Genomic DNA, 18,060 nt, shown 5'->3' on the forward strand with positions numbered 1-18,060 from the left:
ATTTGTAATCGTGTATAATTTCATTGTTTGCTAAACCTCCTTCAAGAAAAACAGTCCTGATAGAGACGCGTTAACTTCATCCTGTCATCTTTTTTTTAGTTCCTGTATTCACTGTTTACAATTTTTTTTATAGAAGTTTTATTTTTGGAATTCAACCTCATAATTCAACAATATAATTTTTCATTCATCTGTAATGTACACCGGGCTTAATATTTCAGTAACTCGGCCGATGTTTTTAAGAATAATCAAGGGAACCAAGGTTATAACATATTCTAAAAATGCAGATGACGCCTACATTGTCTTTGTACCTTGTCTACGCTCCCAGTTTTTAGTAGTTTAATTACTTTTTATTTCCATATACACGTTATTTTGGCTATGTCATGTTCCTCATTTTATGTGTCTGATTTCCTTGTCTGATATTGATCTTTGTATTGTAATCTTTTGATGTCCGCCTCAAAATTGGTTCCCTTAATTATTGTTAGACAAGTCAAGAATGACTTCCATCAGACTGCTATCTAATTTAGATAATAGTTAACATCGAAGTAAGTTAATTGCATGGCTTGATTAAACTTCATTTACAAATTAAACATTCATCATTGAAAGAATTATCAGTACACATAAACACCATATGTGTATTTTATTGCTGAATTGGCGTATCTCGAACCCCTTTTGAATTAAATTTAATCCTGTGTGATTATGCTTGTAGTTGTCAACACTAAATGCAATCCACTTTGACTACCTAATACTACCGCACATCAAATGTATCTTGCATCAGAACATCCTTATCTCAAAATCATATCGTCACGGAAACCTTGTAACATACATAATAGGGAATTAAAAAATGATTAGCAAATATATACATACATAGCAAAATCGATAAAAAAAAACAAACGAGCCCCGGTGAAATTAAATAAAGCGAGTTCATATTTTACGATATTCATATTTCATGAGTCATAAACCCTTTTCTGATTCCCTCAGTATGTTTTTGCCATTTGACATCATTCGTCTACTGTCATGGCGGAATATCTAGCGGTCGTCCGTCTATGATGTCACCGATGAGCGCAAAGAACAACATTAGAAACGTCAAACAGTTGCTTTCGACGGACAAGTTTTATAGAAAATGATGCACAATCACACAGCAACCACATCGTCCTTAGTTTGATCTGTCTAATGTAAATCAATGTATGCAATATCTATGTTAGTTTACCAAGTAAATTATCAAGACCCGTTTCAATCAGTCAATAAAGTGTCTTTCACTTGAACGGAAAAGAGATGGGTACCCTTCAACATCTATGTTAGGTTACCCAGTGAATTGTCTAGACCCATTTCAATCAGTTAACATAATGTTTTTTTTACTATTGTGTTTGCTTCAACGATGACAACATTGTCATGAAGTGTTTGATCTAGGGGTCATTTATTATAGAGGTGGTTTTTCAAACTTATTAAAGACTTGTGGAAAGTATCCAATTAGAAAGTGTGTCGGCCTGTCTCTTTTTTTCTTTTGTTTTAGTCAATTTACTTGCATATTATCACAGTTTTGATGATATGTTTTATTTGATGTGCTATGGTTAAAGGTAATTAGAATCTTCCGAAAAAATATAGCAAAAAACAGCCGAAGCGTCGGTAGTTATCAACGATACTTATGCCACCTGCAATGATTTGTCCAGGATTGACATAATTAAAGGGCTAACACACAGTCAGGTAGATTTGCATGCAACAAATAGGAGATAATAACATTTTTGTTACTAAGTTGTTTTATAGTCTTTACGATTAAATGCATAATTATTCATTCATTCCAATCCATCTGCTCTTAGAAGATTATCCACATTGAAAATTCAAAAGTTTCTAGTGTAGTTTAGCGTCATTAACAAGGTTGTCTCCCTCAGTTTTGTATGCTACAGTACATTCGATATATTTTTATCTCATAAGAATGAGGGTTATATGAAAAACCGCATGTTATGTTTTGTTTACTCAAACATGTATATATGAAGTCGGTAATTTTGAGTTATACGTCTATATGATTTTATATTAACTTAGTACATTTAGTGCCTAATTTTGGGTGTTAATGCATAAACATTCTGTATATGTCATGTATGTACGTCTGTATGTCTGTATATGTCTGTATATCCTAATATTGAATGTGTTGTTATTGTTGAAATTTGCCAGTAAAAACTCTACAATAACAGGTCCTATGCAGAAATTATCACATTATGATATCTTTTATATTTTTTATATATTTTTATTGCATATCACGGTTGTACAGTGTAGGTAGCACATTGACATAAGAATGGGGTCAGTCATTTTAAACGGGAATCCAGCGGTCCTATGAATAATTATGTTGTTGCGTAAACAAATACAATATTAAAGTCCTGATTTATCAACTCACGCGATTGTTCAATTAGTCAATATATGAAATATGCTCAACAGCTAACTCGTCTATTTTGCAAAATAAGGTAAACATTGAAGCTTTGAACAATGAAATAATAATTAAAGAAATGGTAAATAAACAACAACTAGTTTAAGTTCATGCAGTTAACTTTATTTATGTCATCAGTTAGAATTCTTACCAGATTTCATCAAAATGTATCTATCTTCTGTTTTGTTTGATAATATTGCTCGGACGTTAAACCCCAACAAACAAACAAACAAACAAGCTATTTAGCTATGTGTACGTCATATTTGTAAAATAACTTCTTATAATACTGAAGAACTAAAACAATGAAACAAAAATTTTCTTTTATGAAAATAAGTATGTTTCAGAATAGTTGACAATTCAATAATGACTAAACCCTGTATTTTATAATATGTTTTCACTAAGTCCTGTTGGACATGTTTTTATTGATACTTCAATCTCAGATAGCTAAGCGTGCTAACACATTTAGCAGTTGCTTTTGGATTTTAAACCAGCTTACAGAAACAGAGAGTACTATTTCGAATTTGATAATGCTTAATGAATCGTGTCCTATTTGTTAAGGTGTTTGTATTTTGTATCGATGTCAAGGGTTAAATCCGAATTCGACTGATTTCTATAGTTCGTTTATTGTTGTAATTTAGTACAGTGGTTTACGTTGTTTTTATGTTTATTCTTTTTTTAACGTTTTTTTTTTCTTCTTTCTTTCTTTACAGATTGCTATAAGGTATGGATTTTGCCTATCATGGATGTGTGATGACATATAGAGGCTTCATAATTGTTATTTTCTTTGCATTTAATGGATGACTATTCGGCAATCATCTCCTATTCTTATAGTATCAAGTCATATCTTTGATATCAATGTTTTAAATGTTTAGACAGTCTTATTAGAAGGAAATTACGTTAAATGACGCTGCTCACCACTGAGTTGTTACGTTTTTTACTTTACACCCACAAATTGATTTGCTAATAAAAGGAATGAATTTATTTGTAAATCCAAAAATGTCACACATGATACCATAGGGCAAACGATAAAAGGATGTTCTTACTACTTATTCTTCTAATTACGTAGCTGTCTTTGTAAGAATCATGCAAAATCTGAAAAATGTGATACACCCAAAAAAAGGCTACTTATTTTTTTTTATTTTTGTAATTACGTTGGTTTATGAGTCTATAATATGAAATGTGTCATTATCCATTAAAATCTGCCTGCTCTTAGCAGACACTCAACAATGGAAATCCAATAGATTCTATTTTATTTGGGTGTCATTTACAGAGGTATCTCCCTTAGTTTTGAAATCTACAGTGCATTCCATATAACCTTTATCACCTAAGAATACAGAAAAAATTGAATTTTAATTTCTGTTTACTATGGCAATTTAAAAATATATCCAAAATAAAAAATATGTAGGCTTTTCATCCATGAATCACATTTTGCATGATTCTCAGCTAGAGTGCTACTTAAAATGGAAGTGTAGTATCAAAACAAATATCGATTATTTAAATTCAAAATTCAAGGTAACATAAATACCACATGAAAAAGACCATCCTTGCACTGATGGTCACTTTCAATGACAAATGTTGTCAGTACATCATGAATCATCATTTATAGAAGTTTAAGTTTTAATGATGGAAGAAATTAACTCTAAACGCCGTTATATGAGTTTTAAACATATAAAATAGATATATTTACATCACCAATTTTAACAAGTCAGTTAATATTTCACTGTGATTGACAATAGTTTTCACAGAACTTTTTTGCATGTTTTTTCCAACTTTTAGGAACAAAACCATTTTTTTCCATTTCGCCACCGTTCAAAGCCATCAGGTTGGCAGCAAATCCACCAGGAGCTACACCACCTTGTCCAAAACCAAAATAAGGTAACACCGCTGCTCCTGCAGAAGCAATGCATATGGCATAGCATATCATACCACCTGCGTAAAAAAATCATCAGCATCTCAAATTGTTTGATAATACAATTTACTAATTTTGACAAATAAAAGTTCACTTTTCCAATTTCTAAAACTCTTAATATGACATTTAATTCTTATTACCTTTTTCCCTTTAATGTCATTTTGTTAATTTCGATAACTTCACCTTATTCAGCACAATTGTTCCCTAAATTATTCAAATACATTTTAACATTTTACCCTCGTTTTAAGGAAGGATATACTTGTAACACCACAAATCTAATTCGTCGTATTTTCAAAACGTTATTGCTATTGGTATTATCCTAGCATGCTTTATATGAAACTATATATGCTTGTTAATTTCTTTCCTGATTAATCTAATCTGTCCCCTTTGCTTAACTTCCTATTAGGAAATAAATGTCGGAAACTCAGACGTCTGTAAAATTTGGTAACGCCCATCGGTGACGTCGAAAAAAATGCCGGCATACGGCTATATCGTCATCATTTAAATTTTACATTATTTCTTGCATTATTCTATATCATTTGGAAGAGAATGGAGGCTAATATTTAATACTAATTTGTAGTCTTTCAAAGCATTCTAATTGATGTTTTTCTTTGTCAAATTGCATTTCCAATTTCCATTTCAAGAGATACGTGAGGTGCTTTTTTTTTTGTGGTATGAAGACTTGTTTTGTATCTTTCTGAGGGTGGATGGATTTTTTTGAGCGTGTTACCGTACCACCAAACACAAAAACAAATGCCCTGAATTGTAGACCGAGGTATAAATTGCAACTTGTTTATAACAAAGATGTCCGGTATTTTCTTTTCCCGTTAACAAAAAGTTTTGTTTGTTTGTTTGTTGGGGTTTAACGTCCGAGCAGCAATATTTCAGCTATATTCAGACGATGAACATGAAATTGATGATAAAATGAACATGAAATGGAAAAAAGGAAGGATGGGTCACAAGGATAATAGGGTCGACAAATTTTGATTGCCACTGGAAAAAGGGGGGATGGGTAAGGTCGGGCAATTTAGCCTCCTATGGCGGAGCGCAAAGGTTCCTACTACTATCGAATACCACAGCAGGATTCTTTAACGTGCGAGGAACGTGGCATCTTTCCCAACACGGTGCACCACTATGGTTTGCGGTCAGGTTTTCCGTATTATAGCCTGACAACCCCAGCATGTAACACGCCAGGGGTACCCCATTCCACCACCTGGGGCACATATCCCAGTTGCTCTGTGGGCAGAGCGCCTAGCCCCCGGCTAGGTCCCTGAGCACTATTTAGTCGCCTTATACGACAAGCTTAGCGCTGCTGCAGGCCTATTCTTTTAACACCCGGACCTGCACGGGGCTTAACAAAAAGTCAAAAAGTTTCAGGTCATCAACACGGGTATGTTAAGGCGTTTTCTTGTACATTTGGTTGACGTCTGATCACGCACACAATACGTGACGTTTTAAGTTGAGAGAATTTATAGCGGAAGTAACCAAAATCTTTACATATCAGAATATTTTAGTATTACATGTAGTCCTTAGTTCTTTTAATATATAAAATTAACGACTGAATAGACTCTCTTTTTTACACAACATAACAAAATTGAGAGTATTTTTGTATTAATTTTGACGTAACAGATAAGCTTAAAAAACGTGAGAGCACCTGTAGTAAACACATAAAACGTTATGCTTGCATTTACCGACCATGAGACATTACACTTCAATCATCGACGAATTCTGAAGTCATACATGTTACCAGTAAAACAACACCACGTTTGGGTAAGTTGTACTACTAACATACATCGAACAACTGTCATCATAGTTTCAAAAATCTTCATCTGCCGAAATGTGTATTGAAATGATAAATATATTACATCCCGAGCGCAAATTTGTAAATTGATACTAGTAAATGTCTGTTTATATTATCTTCATTTAAAGTTTTAATTAAAATTGTAAAGTACTTCTTTTGAACAAACACTATCTAACAAGGGATGCAAATAATACCTTTCAATAATTTTCAATGACATGTCAAATTCTTGGAATATGTGTAATTAATTATTTATAGTCATTTCAACCAGTGTGGCCGTACAAGACTGACTAGTAATTTGATTGCACGAAATATATGCTAATTTGAATTGTATTGTCCTTACAGAGATATTTGCCAACTCCAAGCTTCAAAACAATGGACAGCAACGCCAACCTTACTTATGGTTGATGTTTCTATCACTTTGGTGACAGTTTGGAATCTTGGGTATAGAATATTACCGAACTTCAACAGTTTCCAACTGAGAGTGACAAGAAATTTGACTTTTTATTTGTGAATAAATATTCCCTGCAATTGGATTCAATTTTGATTTCAAAGTTAACAGAAGGAAGCATTTAATTGCCATAATTCATGTGTACATTATACATGTACATTGAAATTGGATGCATTAGTAAACTACAAGTAGTTATGTGTTCAATGGAACATGGCTTTGAAAAACAGAGTAAATGTTATTTACATTTATTCCTTGAATGATGATACTTCATTTCGTACTATGGTGAAGTGTATGGGGGGGGGGGGTATGCATGTCAAATACATTATCAAATTGAACTTTAAATGTACATCTCCTTTTATATATGGAGCAAAAACTCCATACAATGTTGTCTGTTCGTTGTTGGCAAATTGTTCATCAACTTCAATCATCTATGATGATACCTCATGATCCTTATAAAACAAATGCTTCAGTGAGTTTCAATTGTACATGCACACTCATTCAATGTCTTAAACATATCACATTTACACCAAATACTAAGCCGTTACATATAAAGTTATCTTAAAAACTTTCTGTATACATTTATGCAGATTTCGGAGAAGGATACCTATAACAAATTTTCAATGATAAGAAATATTGCCTAGAAATTGTTGGATATGGAATATTTTCTAAGATGACATATACTATATATATACTTGTAAAGGGGGAGGGGGTAACCATGCTTTGTTCAGCAAAAAAAAAGATAACATATTTAACACAAATTACTAACTTTTCTTCAAATTGTGTTATAGATAACTACAATATTAAATGAAATATGTCGCCGCTATGTGAAAAATTATATGGTTTAGAAAATGCAAAAATGCAGTGATATCCGCTATGTCGATTAAGTTGATTTATACTTCATTTTATATAGCATATTTCATTTTACATGAAAACTGCTGCAGGAAGTGATCTATCAGTAGCGTTTTCTTTAAGTATTCGTTGAAATACATGGAACCGCAAAAATATCTCATCTCAGGAATGTTACGAGCAATTTTTTAACTTTCATGTATATTTGTCAGACTTTCTTGAGCACGTTTTGAAAAATATACATATTCATTGACCTACCATTAAAATTTGAATATACAGTTTTGTCATCTTCCTACTGCACTTTTGACATTTATGTGATCTGACCACGGCTTGATAAACCGATCATGTGACAAATATTTATTGAAAATGTTGACATTTTGTCGATCTTTTTGTGTTTTGAAAGTCTTATCTTATACACTAGTATACTTAAGATAAGAACATTGACGCAATGTCACGCATTAAGATGAGTTTAAATTAGCTTGTTTTCGTTGTTGAAAATATGACAATTCATGAGTTCCTCCTTAACATACCCGCGAACGCTGAGGACGCTAATATAATCTCGTAGAGTGTTCGACAGTATGATAGACAACCGTTGCTTTATTGTTGCATGTTCGATTCAAATTCTATCAGCATAAATCCAGCGTATTTTAATGTGTTCAAGAAACTATAATATATCTTTGTAAAATGTTTATATATTTTGTACCTGTGTCGTTCGTCTTTTCGCACTTTCGACGCTCAGCAACGTATTCCGACTCGTGTCAACGTCTTTGTTACGTATTTGTCCCCAGCGGATCGCACATCAGTGTGTTACACAATACTTTCAAAAGATACCTCATGTAAGTGTGATGCGTTACACTGTGCCAGATTATATATCTTTCTACTACGATTCAGATCGCATGAATCAAAATAATATGTTCTCACACGTGGTATGGGTAGTAAAATGAACATTTTCTGATCTATTTGAAAATCAGCTACGCATGATATTTAGTGTTCACCACGTGATTGATATTATTTCTTTATTGACCAAAAACTATAACAGTCATTTCTTTCATAAATAATGTATTACACATCGTAAGAAGTTCAAAATAGCAGAATAAAAAAAAAACGAATGACCGATTTTTAAACTGATTAGAAAAATACACATCTTGCTATCAAATTACTTACTTACCTTGTACACAATTCAAAATTGTCATGATGAGCAATATATATAAGACCTGTCTAGACATATCGATGCTGAAAAATATAGATCTGTTTATGGAATACTTCACGATAGAAAAAGGAACAGACATGGTTGAACGCAACGCGTGTACCATCGTATACCCATTATAAAAATAGAAATACTTCAATAGATCACCAACATGTCATTAATAAGTGTCAACACATTCAAGTAAGTTCTAAGACCTCCCGACAACAAAAATTATAACATAAATGATAATAGAACAATAAACTAAGAAGTCAAATAAAAATCTTTGGTGTTTTTCGAATGTATTCTATACTCAAAAGAAAAAAAAACAACATAAAAATGTGTTCAGTCATTTCCTACAATGATATCGTATACAACCTTGTTTCCATTGAAAGTGCTGATATTGATACTGCAAATATCTACTGAAGACATACCAAACACTTAAATTGGCTTCATAGTCACTTGAGAAACATTAATTTAGATTGATTTCCTGGCTAATAGTCTAAGGGTAATCAAGGGAATCAAGGTTATAGCGGTAATCAAAAGAATGTTATCCAGGGACAAGGACCAGACGTGGAAAACAAACATACACAACAAAGAACATAAAGTAAATAAAATCGTAGATACAAAGTAACAAAAACAAATAAACAACTCGGACTCCACTAAAAAAAACTGTTAGCATGGACCAGGTGCACCGGTAGGGTAAGCCTCCATACCAAATTATTAAGCATGAAACCAAAAACCATATATTTATAAAATCAAATTTAAAATGATTTTAATGTTACTTAATTAAAGTGTTTTGTCCATTGTCAATATTTAACAATTACTCTTTGTTATGTTTTTTGTTTGAGTTCCACTTTTGCCATGTTGTATGCTATACGATAAACAATGAAGACATCTTTAATTTTTTGTTTAAGTTTTTTGTCCTACGTTTTCTTAAATTGTACAATGTTTGATTAAGAACGTGTCTAGGTTTCTATTTGGTGTCGAATTATGCTATGATATGATTATTAATTATTGCACTTACCGTTTATAATGTTTCCTAATTCAGCGAAACAGATTCCATGAAATTTAACTAAAGGATGAAAACGATTTTCATAAATGTGATGGGTTTTCCGTTCTAGAGTCTTTAAATCGAAAGTAGATTTAAACGAACCTTTTATTCGATTTTTAAAAGTTTTGCAAACCAAAAGTAGAATTATTTAAAGTTCTATCTGACCTAAATCAATAATTCTTAACATGATCATTTGCTGTTGCTTTGTTGTTGCAAATTTATAACAATAAATAAAAAAAAATTACTTATTTATTCATTTAATTTTCAGATAAATGCCTTCGATGATATATCAAGTAATTTTAAACTCGTTTTAAATTTCATTTTATAAAAGAGTAATCAATGGCATCAAGGTTATAGCGGTAATCAAAAGAATGTAATCCAGGGACAAAGACCAGTCATGGAAGCAGTCATGGAAAACAGACATACCTAACAAAGGACATGACGCAACTAAAATAAATTGATTTTGTTTTCATCCGAAATAGTTTGGTATGAGTAGTGTTTAAAATACGCGTCAACTGTTCGATTTAAAATTCATATCAACAACGTTTTATCATTTTTTTTTAATACGTATTGTTTTTTTTTCTTTTGTATTGTTTTCTTTTTGTTTGTTTGTTTGTTTGTTGTTTTTTTTAGTTTTGTTGTTTTTTTTTTCGGTTTCAATATAAAGACAATAAGGTTTGTCAAAAACTTGTACACATGAATCCGAATTTCCCTGGGGTATCAAGCCTTATTCGTTTACTGGTTATAACCGTTTCAAGTGTTAAAATACTTCACAGTGAGCATATATAGCAATGCGTTTCTATTTTCAAGTCATAATGTTTTTATTTTCTAACAGCACTCCATATAAAATTCATAATTGAGTGGCACATGATAGGAGTTGATTCTCTATCATTGTGTGTTTTTTTGCATTCATGTCAGGTCAATTTTTGTTCATATTTTCATATTCTTTGCATAAAGTGTTCTTGTAGAGAAAAACCTTTGAGAAGACACATGAAGTGTTATGTGATCATTTCATGTTCATTGTCTGAATATAGCTGAAATATTGCTGCTCGGACGTTAAACCCCAACAAACAAACAAACAAACAAACAAACTGTAAGTTTTGCTTGTATAACAAGATCCTTACTGGTCTTTTGAAAATGAATTAACAGCGAAAACCGATAATTCATGGATATTTACAAAAAAAAAACACCACAGATTTAATGGACTTTTCGGGACTCGAACTCGTTCTGCTGTGACATCTATGGCAACACCGCCTGCACAAAGTCCAGCGCCCTAGACCACTCGGCCAGCTAGGCTATATTAAAATATAGCTTTCGCTGGCCGAGTCATTCCTCCTCGTAGGATCAATCTAGGGATGTAACTTAGTTCACGATGTATGGTGGTACGGGACAGTTCATTTAGATGTTAATATGTAGGATAGAGGATCAAATTAATGATGCATGACACAACAAATCAATATTATACAACGTCTCAGAATGTGACGACTCTATATGCTACACTGCTCCATCGGATCAAATTGATACAGGGAAGATATATAAACGTATAGAAAGGTCTGAAAAATTCCCAACGATGTTAGAACTGTCAAATTTGCGATGCAAATTTTTGGTCGTTCCCTCCGCGGGACTCGAACTCGTACTGCTGTGACATCTATGGCAACACCGCCTGCACAAAGTCCAGCGCCCTAGACCACTCGGCCAGCTAGGCTATATTAAAATATAGTTTTCGCTGGCCGGGTCATTTCTCCTCGTAGGATTAATCTAGGGCTGTAACTTAGTACACGATGTATGGTGGTACGGGACAGTTCATTTAGATGTTAATATGTAGGAAAGAGGATCAAATTAATGATGCATGACACAACAAATCAATATTATACAACGTCTCAGAATGTGACGACTCTATTTGCTACACTGCTCCATCGGATCAAATTGATACAGGGAAGATATATAGATCTAAAGGATTGTACAACGATACCGATAAAGAAGTTAACACACTATAATAAAGTATATAATGGGCAGAATTTTCAGTCAACAAATGACCTTCTTCCGTGCCTTAAATAAACTGAGTGTGTATGAAAGTAAATGGTCTGTGAACACAACTCACTACCTAATCAGGTGAATACCTGTGACGTATAAAGTTATTTTACCGACAGTAACAAAGATCTTGAACATTGTGCTATAGACACTCGTTGTGTGCTGATCTTGAATACTGAACTATAAAAATAAAAAATATTTACAAATACTGTTATAAGAAACTATACAAAATAGGAAGAAATTAATGTTTTTTTTTGTTAATTCCGTGTGGGTGTAAAACACGGAGTTCTTTTATCCAAAATCCCTCAGGCTTCACTCTCTGTAGATCGCTCCAGATCGTGTTTTGTTCCACGATGAAGATTTTGAAATCATCGAGGCAGTGTTTAGGTAATCTAAAGCGTTGACTCACTGGGAGTAAAGGCTTTTTTGTTAGGTCGCTCCTGTGTCCATTCAAGCGCTCGTGAAAAGGCTGTTTAGATTCACCAACATATTGAAGGCCACAAATGGGACAGTGGAGCAAATATATTACACTAGCACTCTTGCAGTGCACGTTGCAAAATATTTTGTAGCGTTTCCCCGTGACTTTGCTGGTGATTGATAAAGAGTGGTGCATTTGGTTGCAACATTTACACCTTTTGTCACCACAGGAGCGACTCTCACCTGGAGTCAAGTTGGACTTAGATATTTCAGCCCTCACAAGTATACTACGCAAGCTGTCTGAAAGCAATCATAGGTGGTTCGGGAAAGACTTTGGATAGTGTTGAGTTTCTCTCGACAGAGGCCCAGTGCTAATGAATGGTGTTGTGGCTGTTTTTAAAGCAGGGGTGGTATGTTAGCACACAAGGGGTTCTTTTACATTTTTTCTTTGCCTTGTATTGTAGCAGACTACTTCTTGGGATATTGTGAATTTTTTGGAACCCTTCTTTAATGGTCTTGTATCTATATCCCCTTCTTCTTAAATTGTTCTTCAGTTGACCTAGACGTTTGTTTAAGGATTTGTCATTTGAACAAATGCGTCTTAGCCTAAGACCTTGACTGAATGGTATACTCTTAGTCAGGTGAGATGGATGACAGCTCTTAGGCATAAGATATTGATGTGTGTCAGTTGGTTTTGAGTATAGGTCTATAGGTCCGTGGAGAGCTCTCCCCCCGATAAGGTGCGGGAGGTATCGAGGAACGAGATGCTAGTAGCAGATGTTTCGTGAGTGAACTTAATTGAAAGATGTGGTAATTTAATTGAAAGATATATATATATTTCATTTTATCTGTTCCCTTTAAGCTACAAATTTAATGAAATTTGGAATTATATAGATAATACCGAGCCAGGAGTTAGTGTGCTTTGCGTGTAACATGCTGGGGTCGTCAGGCTATAATATGGAAATCTTGCCTGCAAACTATAGTGGCGCACCGTGTTGGGAAATGCCACATTTCTCGCACGTTAAAGAATCCTACGTTGGTATTCGATAGCAGTAGGAACGTTTGGGCTCGGCCACTGGGGGGCTAAATTGCCTGACCCTACACTTTTCTCTCTATTACTAGTGGCAAACAAAATATGTCGACTCTATCATCCTTATGTTCAATCCCATTTTTCTTAACATTATCATCATATCATATTCATTTTAACATCTATTTTATGTTCATCGCCCTAATATAGCTGAAAAAAAGCTGCTCGGGCGTCAAAACACAACAATCAGTCTTATATTGTTAATGTAATTTCTAAAACAAATCTATGAATCAAACCATTCAATTGAAAAAAAAAAAACAGTTTTATTTTCAAAAATAAATAAATTAATCCATCAAATAAGCTAGCCGTGGTATTCATTGTGTAAAAACATAATAATTTATCTGTATTGTAATACACTATTTTAAACAAAAATGAATTTTAATATAATTACATGAATATATTTGAATTACTTCACAACATAGCAGAGTCATAAAGGAAACAATAGCAATTTTCAACAACCTATAACTCTCCAACAGTCTGATAATCTACAAAATCACAAACATAAACCACAGTATTTTATGCAGTAGGTAGCAACACTCCCAATGACATGCGTAAATGTTTTTAAGGATACACCGTGTGCTCATCGATTATGAAATTGCAAATAAACTCCCTGCTGCCACATTTCCACCAAACAATGGCATCTAGCTAGCAGTCCATGAACCGACAGCTACCCAAGTCGATGTGAAACCAATAGCAGGCAATAATAATGCTCCATCGACGGCCGATGCAACTCCATTTGTTCCAGCAGCGGCAAGACATTTTTCATAGCAATAATCAGTACCTTAAATATTCATTAAACGTTATTGCAAAATTACCAAATAAAATGAGAAGGAAGACATTAATCAGTCAAAATGTCAAAATCAAGCATCAAACGAAAAATGGAATCAGCTCATCCGTTTCTAACTTGGTCTCAAAATTTTTCAGTCAAACAATTGATTGAAAAAAAAATTTGTTGTTGCTTGCCAAACATCACGCTTCTTCTTAGATTACCGATGTAAATTTGTGGGTGCGCGTAAGAGTAAGATTGGGTTCGACAATGCCATGTTTTGTCGAACGTTTTTACCATGTAAAAGAAATGACACGGAAATTGGAAAGTTCTGTGGTGTTATCGTGAAGCAATATGAATTATAAGATTTGTATCAACGGTTTGTTTTAACACTTCAAACTTTGTCGTATAATGTATCTATTTCAATTTAGACAGTTTCGTGTTTCTCTTAAAAGCATTGTGTACAACAAGATACATGATTTCTCATATATAATGATATTTGATCACTTGAAATTCTGTATTTAAATAAAATTCATTCAAATCAGACATTTTCCCTTCAGAATTTATTACTACTTGTATTCCTACCAAGGAAGTCACTATTAGATGTGACGATAAGATACGGTTTGATACCAATCTTAGACGAGAAGTGCGTAAAAGGGATCGTTTGCGGAAACAATATCTCCGCGTATTGACAGATTCTGTAAATTAAAACTTAATCAGCAACGCAATAAAGTAAACAATATAAAAAAAAAACAAGCGAAAAAACAGTTTTTTTGCAAGTTTAAATAATACTTTTGATGGTCTTAAAACCGCAAACAGTAGGTAATACTGGAAGACTATCAATATGTTATGAAAAGGTGAAAAGTCTACAAATGACATTCCACCACTTTAAAATCCGACTGATTTTTCTAACTTGACATATGATACTTCCGAGAAATCCGAAATTTTTAACAGATACTTTTGTTCAATCACAAATATAAGTGTAGCCTGCAAGCGAATTCCGCATTTTGATAATCGATGTAACAATGATATTACTATCACCGAGGAGGAAGAAGTTAGAGATGTTATTAAGTTGCTTGATCCAAACAAAGCGGTTGGCCATGATATTATAAGCAATACGATGCTACTGGCAGTCAGAAATGCAATATCAAAACCCCTAGCGCGTATCCTTGGTAGATCTTTAGGTGAAAAAAATATTTCCACATCAGTGGAAGATTGCACATGTGATTCCTTAGTTTAAAAAGTGTCATTGTTGCAAATTACTCGAAAACATTGTATAAAAACATATTTATAATCATCTAGCCATGAATGGCTTTTGTAGAAGCTCCAGTCACGTTTCATTCCTGGGTATTCTACTACCCATCTACTTATTGAACTTTATACTTAGATCCTGATGTCAGTCAATGATAATTACATCACTAGTGTGACCTTTGCTGATGTAAGCAAGGCATTTGATACAGTTTGGATAGAGGGCCTTTTTTTAAGCTGGATAAAGATGGGATAAAGGGAGACTTGTTGAGTTGGTTAAATGGTTATTTGAGTAGACAGACACAGAGATTTGTACTCAAATATTCCGTGTCATCTAATGGAATGCTAAATGTTGGTGTGCCCCAGGGGTCAGTACTTGGGTTTTATTGTTTCTGATGTTTATAAATGACAAATCAGATGGACTGGTGGGGTTGGGTAGACTTGTCGCTGATGATACATCCATAGGTCATTCAGCAAGTAATAATCATGATCTAATTAATCTTATTAATACAGTCAATACTATCTTAAAAGATGGTCTGCAAAATTGGGCTGTTAAATTCAATCCCACCAAAAACTGAGATTGTAATCTTCAGTATGAAAGCTTTAAATGAGAATTTAGCTTTGAATTTTCGAGAACAATAATTACACATGTTGAATGTCATAAACACCTTGTAATAACTTTTAGCCATGATTGTAAATGGACAAGGCATGTTGATAGACTGAATGAGACCTCTGCAAAGCAAAACAACTTAATGTGTCGAGAAAGTTAGAATTCAGATTAAAAAGGGAATATCTTGAAAAGATTTATCTTACCTATATACGTCAAAATTTGGATTATTCTTCTGAGGTATGGTATAACTGTGGTCATTTGAATTCTGATACACTGGAAAAAATTCAACTTGTGGTGGCACGAATTGTGTGTGGTTTTACAAGCTACGCCAGCCTTGAAACAATTTATAAGGAAACGGGTTGGGAAAATTTGGGTACTAGGCGCAAGGTCAAACAATTATTAATGTTATATAAGATTGTTAAAAACCTAGTGCCTGGTTACTTACAGGGGTTTCTACCTCCATTAGTAGCGGAGGTAAATACTTACTTTTTTCGTAATAGACAGAATATTACTATTCCATTTAGTAGAACGTAAGTCTATCAACATTCTTTCTTCCCATCCGCAATAGAATCATGGAATTTATTAGATATACGAGAAAGTGGAACTTTCTCATTATTTAAATCCAAAATACAACATATATGTTTTAAAAACAAATCGCCTCCAGAATATTTTTATGCTGGGGACGGAGCCATATTAATTCTACATACTAGATTAAGAAATAACTGCAGTTGTCTTAAACATGATTTATATAGATTAAATTTAGTTCCGGACTCAATTTGTGCATGTGCTTTCTTTAGAGAGAATTCATAGCATTATCTTTTAAACTGCACACTATATTCTGATCATAGACTTCAAATGCTTAACTTTATTAACTACCGATCTACAAGCAGTGGCCGTTCGATTATCCCTTGATAAAACCATAACCGTTTGTTCCATTTACATTCCCCCAAATTCAATTTTGTGCAGAAATAAATTAGTTGATTTGGTTAAACAGTTGCCCAAACCATTTATTATTTTAGGTGACTTTAATGCTCATAATCCTTTATGGGGAAGTAATCATACGAATGATAAAGGTAAAAACGTTGAGGAGCTCCTTCATCAAGAAGATTTGTGCATATTTAATGACGGATCTTCAACGTTCCTTCATTCAGGCAATGGATCGTATTCTTCTATTGATTTAAGCATTTGTGATCCTCTCGTACTTTCAGAGTTTACATGGCGAGTTCATGATGACTTGTGTGGGAGTGATCATTTTCCAATTATTTTGGAGCATTTATCCTCCACAACGGAGGAACGTCAACCTCGTTTTAAACTTGACTTTTTTAAACTTTTTTAGACTCAGTCATCCCAAAATTCCGGATCATCTTCAAAATCATCTCCATCATCACAACAGTCATCGTCTTCCAAATCTCAACAGAAGAATGTCCAACCCCCAAAAAAGTTGGGGAATTTCCGTGTGGAGGAATTGGAGAAATCCAAGTCTAGGCGACAGATTGTGTCGCCTGTGGTGTCGGACTCGGATTCCGAGTCTGACATGGAAACAACAGATCATGGACTTTGTCCAGGTGAAAACTGGCTGGGTCCCGACCTTGAACAGATTGACCAAACAGATCCTGTTGCCATGAAAAAATACAAGGAGCAGCGCGCTCAGTCAATTCGAATTGACCTTAATGGTGGCACTCGTACTAGAAGGTCATCGAGTCGTGGTCGCGGATCCAAGTCAGAGAAAATATCCCCCATTAGTCACCCATAAAAATGGCCAAATTACTTCAATGGAATTGTCGAGGTTTAAAGGCTAATATTTTGGAATTAACTCTTCTTGTTCAGTCTATTTTACCAGTTGCATTATGTCTTCAGGAAACTCATTTAAAAGAAACGGATCAAATTTCCGTAAAAGGATATACAATGTATAGTACATTTGCTGAGGCAAATGAACGAGCTGCTGGTGGATCTACCATTTTTATTAGGGACAGAGTAATACATAGTTCAGTTCCTTTAACTACCGATCTACAAGCAGTGGCCGTTCGATTATCCCTTGATAAAACCATAACCGTTTGTTCCATTTACATTCCTCCAAATTCAATTTTGTGCAGAAATAAATTAGTTGATTTGGTTAAACAGTTGCCCAAACCATTTATTATTTTGGGTGACTTTAATGCTCATAATCCTTTATGGGGAAGTAATCATACGAATGATAAAGGTAAAAACGTTGAGGAGCTCCTTCAGCAAGAAAATTTGTGCATA

The 18,060-nt window shown here is 33.8% G+C and overlaps 1 long non-coding RNA gene across 1 annotated transcript; it reads right to left on the bottom strand.

The window, feature by feature from the left end:
* Positions 1-2,523: 2,523 nt before the first annotated feature.
* Positions 2,524-9,843, bottom strand: LOC148597510 (uncharacterized). Its single transcript, XR_015918991.1, has 3 exons — positions 9,631-9,843; positions 8,589-8,653; positions 2,524-4,345 (listed from the first exon to the last, which is right to left on the bottom strand). It is a non-coding gene; the product is annotated as an uncharacterized LOC148597510 (long non-coding RNA).
* Between the last annotated feature and the right edge of the window lie 8,217 nt (positions 9,844-18,060).

This window comes from Perna viridis, chromosome 15 (assembly GCF_037379345.1).
Source record: "Perna viridis isolate PV_CMFRI_1.1 ecotype Kerala chromosome 15, ASM3737934v1, whole genome shotgun sequence".
In the NCBI taxonomy this organism is placed as follows: Eukaryota; Metazoa; Mollusca; class Bivalvia; order Mytilida; family Mytilidae; genus Perna; species Perna viridis.